This window comes from Pseudorasbora parva, chromosome 23, assembly GCF_024679245.1.
Source record: "Pseudorasbora parva isolate DD20220531a chromosome 23, ASM2467924v1, whole genome shotgun sequence".
Taxonomy (NCBI): domain Eukaryota; kingdom Metazoa; phylum Chordata; class Actinopteri; order Cypriniformes; family Gobionidae; genus Pseudorasbora; species Pseudorasbora parva.
The window spans coordinates 38,126,593-38,136,592 of NC_090194.1; the positions used below are offsets into that span (position 1 = coordinate 38,126,593).

The following is a 10,000-nucleotide window of genomic DNA, read 5'->3' on the forward strand; positions in this document are numbered from 1 at the left end:
AGCCGGCGGAAGTCGTTACAGAAGCGGAAGGTGCCATCGGGCTTTGGGACCATCACAATCGGGCTGAACCACAGGCTGCGTGATGGTTTGATGACCCCTAACTTCAGCATCTCCTGTACCTCCGCCTCGATGGAGTGTCGCCGAGCCTCAGGAACTCGGTAGGGCCGCTGCCGAATGACGACTCCTGGTGGTGTTCGGACGTCATGCTCTAGGACGTGGGTCCGCCCGGGCCGAGGGGAGAATACTGCAGAAAACTGACTGACCAGGTGCTGCAACTCCGACTTTTGGGCCGCCGACAGCTGAGGATCCATGTTGACCATCACGGGCGGGGGATCCGCGAACATGAAGAGTTGGGGCCCGGTCCCGACCCAGCGCTTTAGGAGGTTAACATGATACAACTGGTCAGCTCTCCTGTTCCCGGGCTGCCGGATCCGGTAGGTGACGGGGCCGACCCTCTCTGATACTGTGAACGGGCCCTGCCAGGTGGCCAGAAACTTACAGGCGTCGGTGGGGACCAGGGCCAATACGTGGTCTCCGCGCTGGAACTCCCGGGGCTGGGCGGCCCGGTCGAAGTGCTTCCGTTGGGCCTGTTGGCCCTTGGCCAGGTGCTCCCGGACGATGGGCATCACGCAGTCGATCCTCTCCCTCATTTGACGCACGTGCTCGATGGTGGTGCGGTGTACCCCCAGTTGTTGTTCCCAGGCCTCCTTGGCATTGTTGAGCAGCCCACGCGGTTGCCGGCCGAAGAGCAGTTCGAACGGGGTGAACCCCGTGGACGCTTTTGGGACCTCCTGGATACCAAAAAGGAAGTAGGGCAGCATTGTCCCAGTCCCGCGGGTCTTCGGCTGCCACCCGGCGCAGCATTTGCTTGAGGGTTTGGTTGAAGCGCTCGATGAGCCAGTCGGTCTGGGGGTGGTACACCGTCGTGCGGAGCTGTTGCACTTTGAGGAGCCTGCAGAGATCGGCCATCATCCGGGACATGAACGGGGTGCCCTGGTCAGTCAGTATCTGGGCTGGGATGCCGACCCGGCTACACAGGAGGAACAGTTCTTGAGCGATGGCCTTGGTGGTGGCTTTCTTGAGCGGGATGGCCTCTGGGTAGTGGGTGGCATAGTCCACGATGACCAGGATATGCTCGTAGCCTCGGGCGGACTTCGGCAGCGGCCCCATCAGGTCCATTCCAATCCGCTCGAAGGGTACCTCGATGATGGTAAGTGGAATCAGCAGGCAGGGGGGAGGAATCCGTGGCAACGTCCACTGGCAAGTGGGGCAGGCCTGGCAGAAACGCTTCACTTTGGCCTCCAGGCCAGGCCAATGGAAGCAGTCTCGAATCCTTTGGATGGTATTCTGGGCTCCGAGGTGGCCTGCCATGGGGTGTGCGTGTGCGATTTCCATCACGGCCTCCGTCTTGCTTCGTGACACTACGAGAAGATTTTTTTCCTCCCCCCTTCGCTGAGCGACACAGTAAAGCAGGCCTTTCTCAATTTTAAAGTGAGGAGTAGGGTGAGGCGCGGGCTGTAGGTCTTTCCCCTCCGTGACTCTTACTTGAGCCCAGCAGTGTTTCAGACGGTCGTCCTTGTGCTGCTCGCGGGCAAATGCCCCGGACCCTGACATTTGCTGGAAGAGATCATAGAAGAGGTTAGCAGATTGGGGGGTGGACTCACCATCTCTGGGGCTGTTGGAGGCCAGCAGCACAGGACGCCGTCTAGGTTTCCGCGCTGTCCGGCTTTGGGCGGTTCCCGGGCCGGCTGGCAGGCTGGGTAGCGGCGGCGAGGAGACGGTCGAACCCCGGCCAATCTCTTCCCAGCAGCACTGGAATCAGCAGATCCTTGACAATCCCCACCTCGATGGGCCAAGTGCCTGGGGCGGCCGCGATGGAGACGCGTCGCGCCGGAACTTCTCAGGTATCGCCGTGCACACATACGATTGGTACGGAGGTCGTTGATTCCACTAGCGGCGGCAGGACGGCTGCTTGCACTAAGCTTATGGTGCTGCCGGAGTCCAGGAGAGCCAGGAAGGGATGGCTGTTGATCTTCACCTCCGCCCGTGGCGCGTTCTCTGTGTGCACGGCGCAGCCTGCCAGCCACGCTCGTCCAGGAGAACGCGGGACTTACGTGGGCATGGGCTCATCCAGGGGCCTGGGAACCGCCGGCCTGTTTACTGGTCGCGAGGTACCCTCCGGCGTGCCTCGCTCCTGGACCACCCTTCGGGGAAAAGGCGGCGCTCGCTCCCCGGCCTCTCGGTGGTAGGTGGCATCCCCCAGCTCGATGGCCTCAACCAATTCGTCCTTGGTGGTGGGCTTCCGCATCCCAACGGCTAGACGGAGGTGGCGCGGGAGAGCCCGCAGAAGGCGGTCAACGACGACGTGCTCCGCTACCTGGATGGCGGTGGGACCCTCGGCCAGCAACCAATGTTGAGTGAGTCGGGAGAGATCCGCAGCTTGGATTCATGGTGGGCGCCGTGGGTTGTATGCCCAGTCATGGAAGAGTTGCGCCGCGCTGATCGGCGAGAGCCCGATGCGCCCCAGAATCTCTTTTTTTAACTCAGTATATGAAGTGCTTTGCGCGGGGGAAAGCGCAAAGTATGCTCGCTGGGCTTCCCCTGTCAGCAGCGGGGCAACAATGCGTGCCCACTCGTCCTCCGGCCAAGCTTCGTGGGTGGCGATGGTTTCAAACATCTCGAGATACATTGTGACATCATCGTTGTCTGTCATCCTCGGCAGCAGTTGGGTTGCTTGGAAGCGAGGGTCAGGCAGCGGAGCGTGTTGGGCAGCTGCCGCGCGGAGCCGCCTTTCAGGAGGAGGGCGGAGCTTCAAGATTATTAATAACCATTGTGACGGGGTGAAGAAGCACACGACACAGGATGGCAGGTGAATTCCCTGAAGGGTAGATTTTATTCGTGACAGGGATAATGAAAGTGAAAGTGCGGCGTGAAGAGTGCTTTGTGCTCAGCGTGTTTCTCTCTCTCTCCCTTTAGTGCTCGCGGTGATGTGGGTCCGTGCTCCTCCTTCCGTGGTGAGGGCTGGCCGTCACACGCTGCTTTCTAGGGGGTAAACCGAGACAACAGTTAGCCAAGTCTTCTGGAGACATCTCTCACCTCTCTGGTCGTTCGTCGGCTTTATGAAGCTGCCCGCTGATGATCCGCAGGTGTGACGGCTCAGCCCGTGATGAGCGTGTGCAGGTGTGACTGCTTTGTTTCCAGGGCGATGCTGATGAGCGCTCGGGACACTTGTCACACCATATTCTGTCATGATAATTTATAAACCGTTGTGAGATGAGCCAGAGAATATCTGCCGATGAAGAGAGAACAGGGATAGTTTAGTTTAATTATGGTTATAATATCTGCTGATGGAGAGAGAACAGGGATAGTTTAGTTTAATTACGGTTATAATATCTGCTGATGGAGAGAGAGAACAGGGATAGTTTAGTTTAATTACGGTTATAATATCTGCTGATGGAGAGAGAACAGGGATAGTTTAGTTTAATTACGGTTATAATATCTGCTGATGGAGAGAGAACAGGGATAGTTTAGTTTAATTACGGTTATAATATCTGCCGATGAAGAGAGAACAGGGATAGTTTAGTTTAATTACGGTTATAATATCTGCCGATGAAGAGAGAACAGGGATAGTTTAGTTTAATTACGGTTATAATATCTGCCGATGAAGAGAGAACAGGGATAGTTTAGTTTAATTACGGTTATAATATCTGCCGATGAAGAGAGAACAGGGATAGTTTAGTTTAATTACGGTTATAATATCTGCTGATGGAGAGAGAACAGGGATAGTTTAGTTCAGAGGTCACTAATAGGCGGATCGCGGTCCGGACCCGGACCAATAACCCATAAATTATTGACAATTATTTACTTTTGACGGAGCATTTCTAACTAAACTACTACTACGTTTTAACTAAAAAGTAAAAGGGAAACTCAAGCTATCATTTTTATATCATTTTTCTAAAATTAAGCACTTTATTTTGAGATGCACTCTGTTGTTTTTTATTTATTCATAATTTATTTTTAAATGCAGCCTTTATTTTATTTAAATTGATCATTTATTATTAGAGTGCTTATTATTTCCCTACAGCTCAATAAATAAACAGACAATAAATATTGTGGAAATATTATTACATTTGTACTTTCATTTTATTTGACAGTCGTCTCTTGACTAGGCTACTTACATATTTTCAGCCAACTTCTCAGCTGTGGCACTGAATGATAACACAAGTTAATCATTGTGATGTTGCGGACCTTTGGTTGCTGATTTTTTTTCTAACTGGACCTCTTAGAATTTTAATTGAATACCCCTGGTTTAGATGAATTATGGTTATAATATAACTCATGTTGTCATCTTGCTTTATGACGTGATTGCATTTGTGTTCGTACTGTGTCAATAAATGTGGAAGACGGACGACCGTTTGAGCGACTCCCAAATGTGCCTGACTATAACAACTCAACATGTTCCCGAGGGCGGGGTTATGCAAAATTTGGGGTTAGTGATGTCACTAACTCATTGTAGTCCCGTCCAGTCATTTGTTGTAGTCCTTAAAGAGATTTCTGCAGAAGAAAATATCTCCCTTTGCTTTGAGCTTTGAGCTTTGAGCGTTGTAACTTTGCAGATGTTGTTTCTGCTCAAACAGCAACGTGACACACTTACTAAAGTTATATCATAATCAAGGACAGATTTAAAGGGAACGTTAGCAAACGTCATCGGAGCGTGTTGTAAATTGGGAAACTGTCTGGAAGGAACTCTTTAAAAGTGATAATTCTGTCATTATTTACTGCAAAAAGATGTTCTGAGGACATCTCAGTTTGTTTTCCAGTGCTGTTCATAATGTGTTCCACAGAAGAAAGAAACTCAACAGGTTTGAGTGAGATGAGAGTATATGATGTTATAGTGCGCCGTCCCTTTAAGACGCAGTGAAGCGGGGCGGATCTTGATCGCATCATCATGAGCAGACTGCAGATGATTCGCACAGACGCTGGGCTGGGAATGTCATCAGATCTCGTTTCTCTTCATGTTTCCTTCAGCTTGATTTGTGATTGTTTCTGAGAGTCGGATCAGAGACGCTCATGATCAAAACACAGCCACAGCTGATCTTTCCATTCCTGTTTATAACATCATCCTGGTTCATTTAGAGCATGTGTTTCTGACTGAGGACAGACAGGTTTCGAGATGGCCACGCCCCCGTCTGTCAGTCAAGCCGATGGCCCCGCCCCTCTCTCACGTCATTGGCCGAGCTGTGTGTTGATTAGCGCTGAGGTTAATGTGTTAACGACGGGACGGGCGTTTTCTCCATTAGAGGCCTCACGAATCCCAACGGATTTGCTCTTTCCTTTTTTCCATTCCCAGCCCCTGTTATCCCGTGCTGTCAGGAATGCAGGAAATGTTGGCAGGGCACTTCCTGTGTGTGTGTGTGTGTGTGTGTGTGTGTGTGTGTGTGTGTGTGTGTGTGTGTGTGTGTGTGTGTGTGTGTGTGTGTGTGTGTGTGTGTGTGTGTGTATCTACACAGCATGAATGAACCCAAACGCTCATTGAGCTTCACATAAACTCCTGCACTGCAAAAAATGCTTTTCTTACTCAGTATTTTTGTCTTGTTTATAGTCTAAATATCTAAAATTCTTAAAACAAGAAGTATTTACTAGACAAGCAAAAGTAATTGTCTTGATTTGGGGAAAAATAACTCAAAATGAAGAGAGTTTTTGCTTAAAATAAGATAAATAATCTGCCAATGGGGTGAGAAAAATAATCTTAATTCAAACAGAAAACAATTTTTCTCACCCCATTGGCAGATTATTTATCTTATTTTAAGCAAAAACTCTTGCTTTTTTCCCCAACTCCACTTTTGTTCTTAAAAACTCTTTCTGCCGTTGAAAAGACTCAAACTCATCCGCTTTATTCCTCCAGCGCTTCATACAGTGCAGATGATTCAGAGCCATAAACAGGAGAATAACCGTGGTTAGATAAAACAAGAGTTCATTTCTTCAGTCGTTTCTTCTTCTCCAGTGAACATGTCTTGGCTTAAGAATACTTAGATGTTTGTGCTGGAAAACGAGACAGAAACTCTGAGGAAGAGCATCATGTTTGCAGTTTGGGATCATTTTTCTGCTCATTTCTGTTCAGTGTTGATTCAGTTCAATTCAGTTCAGTGTTGATTCAATTTAGTTCAGTGTTGATTCAGTTCAATCCAGTGTTGATTCAGTTCAGTGTTGATTCAGTTCAGTGTTGATTCAGTTCAATCCAGTGTTGATTCAGTTCAGTGTTGATTTAGTTCAATTCAGTGTGGATTCAATTCAGTTCAATGTTGATTCAATTCAGTTCAGTGTTGATTCAGTTCAATTCAGTGTTGATTCAGTTCAATTCAGTATTGTGCTTTTTATTTTTTTTTAAAGAAAAGCACATAAACATCTCAAGGCACAGTACAGATATCAAATTGTTGCAGGGGGACAAAGCAAAAACAAACATGCACAATAAAGCCCACATACATATGGAAATATAATAACAATAATATACTGTACACTCCCCTAAAGGATTATTAGGAGCACACACTAATGCTGTGTTTGACCCTTTCTCCTTCAGAACTGCCTTAATTCTCCGTGGCATTGATCAACAAGCTACTGGAAGCATTCTTTAGAAATGTTGGCCCATATTGATAGGAGAGCATCTTGCAGTTGATGGAGATTTGTGGGATGCACATCCAGGGCACGAAGCTCCCGCTCCACCACATCCCAAAGATGCTCTATTGGGTTGAGATCTGGGGACTGTGGCGGCCATTTTAGTTCAGTCAACTCATTGTCATGTTCAAGAAACCAATCTGAAATGATTGGAGCTTTGTGACATGGTGCATTATCCTGCTGGAAGTAGCCATCAGAGGATGGGGACATGGTGGTCATAAAGGGATGGACATGGTCAGAAACAATGCTCAGGTCGGCCGTGGCATTTAAACGATGCCCAATTGGCACTAAGGGCCCTAAAGTGTGCCAAGAAAACATCCCCCACACCATTACACCACCACCACCAGCCTGCACAGTGGGAACAAGGCATGATGGATCCATGTTCTCATTCTGTTTACGCCAAATTCTGACTCTACCATCTGAATGTCTCAGCAGAAATCGAGACTCATCAGACCAGGCAACATTTCTCCAGTCTTCAACTGTCCAATTTTGTCCAAGCCCATCCGCCTCAAGGTTGTGTGTGTTGTGGCTTCACAAATGCTTTGCTGCATACCTCGGTTGTAACGAGTGGTTATTTCAGTCAAAGTTGCTCTTCTATCAGCTTGAATCAGTCGGCCCATTCTCCTCTGACCTCGAGCATCAACAAGGCATTTTCTCCCACAGGACTGCTGCAGACTGGATGCTCTTCCCTTTTCACACCATTCTTTGTAAACCCTAGAAATGGTTGTGTGTGTAAATCCCAGTAACTGAGCAGATTGTGAAATACTCAGACCGGCCCGTCTGGCACCAACAACCATGCCACACTCAAACCGGCTTAAATCCCCTTTCTTTCCCATTCTGACATTCAGTCTGGAGTTCAGGAGATTGCCTTGGCCAGGACCACACCTCTAAATGCACTGAAGCAGCTGCCATGTGATTGGTTGATTAGATAATTGCATTAATGAGAAATTGAACAGGTGTTCCTAATAATCCTTTAGGTGAGTGTATACATATTCACATAAACATCCAAAAAACAAGAAAAAAACAAAAAACAATCTCTACTCATAGCCTGTCCCTTAAAGTAATCTAAAAATGGGCTCCGGGATTTTAAGAAAAGATTAATCTTAACCAACTTTAATCTTTTCCAGTTAGAGGGCCAGAAGTAGGTCAGAAACTCCCTGACATCAATTCAGTTCAGTGTGGATTCAAATCAGTTCAGTGTGGATTCAATTCTGTTCAGTGTGGATTCAAATCAGTTCAGTGTGGATTCAATTCAGTTCAGTGTGGATTCAATTCAGTTCAGTTCACTTCAGTGTTGATTCAGTTCAGTTCAGTGTTGATTCAGTTCAGTTCAGTGTGGATTCAGTTCAGTGTGGATTCAATTCAGTTCAGTGTGGATTCAAATCAGTTCAGTGTGGATTCAATTCAGTTCAGTTCACTTCAGTGTTGATTCAGTTCAGTGTTGATTCAGTTCAGTTCAGTGTGGATTCAGTTCAGTGTGGATTCAATTCAGTTCAGTGTGGATTCAATTCACTTCAGTGTTGATTCAGTTCAGTTCAGTTCAGTGTTGATTCAATTCCGTTCAGTGTTGATTCAATTCAGTTCAGTGTGGTTTCAAATCAGTTCAGTGTGGATTCAAATCAGTTCAGTGTTGATTCAATTCAGTTCAGTGTGGATTCAATTCAGTTCAGTGTGGATTCAGTTCAGTTCAGTGTGGATTCAATTCAGTTCAGTGTGGATTCAATTCAGTTCAGTTCACTTCAGTGTTGATTCAGTTCAGTTCAGTGTTGATTCAGTTCAGTTCAGTGTGGATTCAGTTCAGTTCAGTGTGGATTCAGTTCAGTTCAGTGTGGATTCAATTCACTTCAGTGTGGATTCAATTCACTTCAGTGTTGATTCAGTTCAGTTCAGTTCAGTTCAGTGTTGATTCAATTCAGTTCAGTGTTGATTCAATTCAGTTCAGTGTGGTTTCAAATCAGTTCAGTGTGGATTCAAATCAGTTCAGTGTTGATTCAATTCAGTTCAGTGTGGATTCAATTCAGTTCAGTGTGGATTCAAATCAGTTCAGTGTGGATTCAATTCAGTTCAGTGTGGATTCAATTCAGTTCAGTGTTGATTCAATTCAGTTCAGTGTTGATTCAATTCAGTTCAGTTCAGTGTGGATTCAATTCAGTTCAGTGTGGATTCAAATCAGTTCAGTGTTGATTCAGTTCAGTTCAGTGTGGATTCAATTCAGTTCAGTGTGGATTCAATTCAGTTCAGTGTGGATTCAATTCAGTTCAGTGTGGATTCAAATCAGTTCAGTGTGGATTCAATTCAGTTCAGTGTGGATTCAATTCAGTTCAGTGTTGATTCAATTCAGTTCAGTGTTGATTCAATTCAGTTCAGTGTGGATTCAAATCAGTTCAGTGTGGATTCAATTCAGTTCAGTGTTGATTCAATTCAGTTCAGTGTTGATTCAATTCAGTTCAGTTCAGTGTGGATTCAATTCAGTTCAGTGTTGATTCAATTCAGTTCAGTTCAGTGTGGATTCAATTCAGTTCAGTGTGGATTCAAATCAGTTCAGTGTGGATTCAAATCAGTTCAGTGTTGATTCAGTTCAATAATGTGTTGATGTGGCACTAATTCATCAGTTATAAGGCGAACTCAGATTGCGCTGTAAAGCATCAGTCGAGTCGTTATTCAGATCAGCCCAGTTCAGGTTTAGTTCTCATCTTATATTGCGGTCAGATCAATAACACCGCTGAATATTAATGTGCTTATGGCTGGTTTTCTTTGGCAGAGGTGTCCAGACTGTCAATCACTGCAGTGCTTCTCTGTGATTGGCTGAGAGCTGTGATGGGTGTCTCTCGCTGTCTGTGATTGGTCGGCTCGAGTCAGTGCGGATGAATATGAGTTTCCACAGCACAGCTTTATTAATGCTGATGTTTTCCACGGCCTGATGGATGTGTGAAGGCCATTATCAGCTCCGGCACATTCATCTGGCTTCCACATCATTTCCTCTTCCTCCTGCGGATCCCAGAGGACTTAGGACTGAGGACTGCGGAAAGGCTCTTCTGGCTCAGTGTTTCTGTCTCGCTTCTAGACCAAACATCGAAATATTCTTACATTAAGACACATTTACTAGACAAGTACAAATTATCGTCGTAGTTTGGGAAGAAATAACTCAAAATGAAGAGTTTTTGGTTAAAATAAGATAAATAATCTTGATTTCTGTTTTAAGATTATTTTTCTCACCCCATTGGCAGATTATTTATCTTATTTTAAGCAAAAACTCTCTTCATTTTGAGTTATTTTCCCCAAAACAAGACAATAATTTGTACTTGTCTAGTAAATGTTTCTTAATGTA

General features: G+C 46.2%; 1 protein-coding gene across 1 annotated transcript in view; it reads left to right on the plus strand.

The window, feature by feature from the left end:
* The window catches only part of erg (ETS transcription factor ERG), a 47,772-nt gene that overhangs the window by 2,990 nt on the left and 34,782 nt on the right, over positions 1-10,000 (plus strand). The gene's annotated exons all lie outside the window — the stretch shown is intronic.